The following is a 2,228-nucleotide window of genomic DNA, read 5'->3' as shown; positions in this document are numbered from 1 at the left end:
TGCCAACATCCTCCCTTGATTGGTTTATCTCATCTTCATATCCGGGTATTTTCGGCCCAGATGTATACGGATTCTTCAAATTAGAGGCGAAATTCTACTTTTCCATTAATTTAAATATGGTCATCGAATTTTGCGGAGCGATAAATTATGATAGGCTATTTGCACAAACATCTTTGGAGAAGTTGAGTTTGCTCGGATTTTTAGGCTTACATGGAGGGTGTAGAGGTGAGTGGTTAAGGCAATAATGATGGAGAAATTGTGAGTCATTTTATTGCAGTTGCTTGCGCAATATTGCATAGTCTACTTCTTACTCGCACAAATAATCCTGAGTCAGTCACTCGGTGAGTTCTGCCTTCGTGCCTCGCGTAAGGGATAGTAGTAAGAGAACAGTGGCAGCATTACAATCTGGGCTTTTTACTGCTTCCTTAGCCCGAAAGACTATGCATTCGTTTTGCTAATATGCGTTTTAAAGATCTAGCTAAAGTTTGAATTTTGTTATTTTGTGCTGTAACGTAGGTATCACCCTTCGGTGATTGGCAAGGGCAGAGGCTGGAGGCTCTCACAGGAGGCGGAAGATAAGGAGGCCTGATTCATTCTGCTTCATGCATTCTCATATGTTTTTGCGTGAAATTTTTCATTTTAACCTAGCCAACCTGCCACCGTTAGTTTTTTTTTCCAAAACAAATTACAAATGCGTAAAATGTTTGCATTCGACGTCAAATTCACTTAAAAGTTGTTGGTTAAATCAGCTTAAATCGCCTTCTCAATAGGGATTTTGGGAATGGCTGGAAAGTGATTTGATGAAAGAATTAGTACAAGAAAGAGGGTTTATGTTTTTTGAGAAAAGGTTTTGCTGTTAACAAACACAAAATCACACGATTGTAACTGTATCCAGGGGAGTGCAGAAGGAAACTTCCAACATCCATATTGGTCTGGTAGTTCTCATGAACTTGCAGCCCGACACAAAGTCTCTTTCACAATGCGAACTGGAAATAGCCTGAAATCCTAACATGGTCTTTCGGTAGCAATTTGAGGAGCACATCCGAACTTTCGATGAATCCGAAATTATCAACTTTTGCATGGAAGTGATATTTTGAAAATGAAATCTCTTTAAGCACTTTCTCATACGATAATGACCGGTCTCATTTAAGCCATCACCCCGTGAAAGTACCATTTACAAAGCCTTAAAAGCGATTTCCCATGTGCAAGCTCCATTTTTGAACTTCTCGTCCTCAAAGTTCTAAGTAGTCACATTACTGGATTCACAAGTGCAGATATGCTGCATAGGAGTGTAATCTCCATCCCATTTCTCAATTTTTGCTTCCATCGTTAAATGCTTTTGCTCACTCCCGCGTTTATCGGTCCTGCATCTTAATTTTACCAGATTTCTGAACCCTGACTATTTCTTTAAAGCCATGCAGCCCGCAGAACGAGAGCTGTTGGGAAATTGGATTTGAGAAGGTCTGCTGGTTAATGTCTTTGCGCTAAATCCAGTACCATAAAATTCTTTACCATCGAATTTTTTTCTAGTTTGATAAGGTTATCCTTCAGGGCCTATCATATCTGCAACAAAATATCGAATAGCTTAGCATTTCGTTTCTGAACCAATTTGTTAAATCGCGATGTCCATTGCATCTTTTAATGCCTCATCTCCTCACACACAAATCCATTCAAAAACCCCACTTCGACAAGCCTTGTTAATTTAATAATAATGCTTTCAGTTATTTTCTGATTAAAATCCTGTAGCTATTGTTGTATTAATTAGTAATCCCTGGTAAGGTGCCATGAGTGTCGAAACTGCTTTTATACCATCTTCCATTGAGCTTTATGACATTCTGTGTAGGCCTCTGCAGTGCGGGAAGGTGGAGCGATTTTTAAGAGGAGCAGCGTTATGACAGAAAGCTGTCAATCAGACGAAGGGCTACATGATTTTTTTCATTATACTCATAAAAGCTAGGCGGACGTATTTTCAGTACTGTAGTTTAAATTTTCCTACAGAATGATACGTAAAACACGTGTTGTGATGGATTTTCATAAGGACTGAATCAGTGACCATCCTTGCCGCTATGTCCAGCCAACCATCGTAGTCAGCAGCCAGAAGGACAATTAAAAGGTTTTTTTTGAAATCGTCTTATAAAAACCGACCTTTACTTCGAAATCCGAGCGCACACTTTTCCAGCCAATTAGGTAGGGCTATCCACCTTCTACATTCAAAAATAAAGGCCCAC

General features: G+C 39.5%; 1 protein-coding gene across 1 annotated transcript in view; it reads left to right on the top strand.

Annotated features, from left to right (window-relative positions):
• The window catches only part of EGR_00604 (putative asparaginyl-tRNA synthetase), a gene marked incomplete at both ends in the record, with an annotated part of 17,880 nt that overhangs the window by 9,312 nt on the left and 6,340 nt on the right, over nucleotides 1–2,228 (top strand). The gene's annotated exons all lie outside the window — the stretch shown is intronic.

The sequence above is a fragment of the Echinococcus granulosus genome (assembly GCF_000524195.1).
Source record: "Echinococcus granulosus chromosome Unknown EG_S00002, whole genome shotgun sequence".
Lineage (NCBI taxonomy): Eukaryota > Metazoa > Platyhelminthes > Cestoda > Cyclophyllidea > Taeniidae > Echinococcus > Echinococcus granulosus.
Note: the sequence above shows the minus strand (reverse complement) of the source record. Positions and strands in the feature narration are given on the sequence as shown.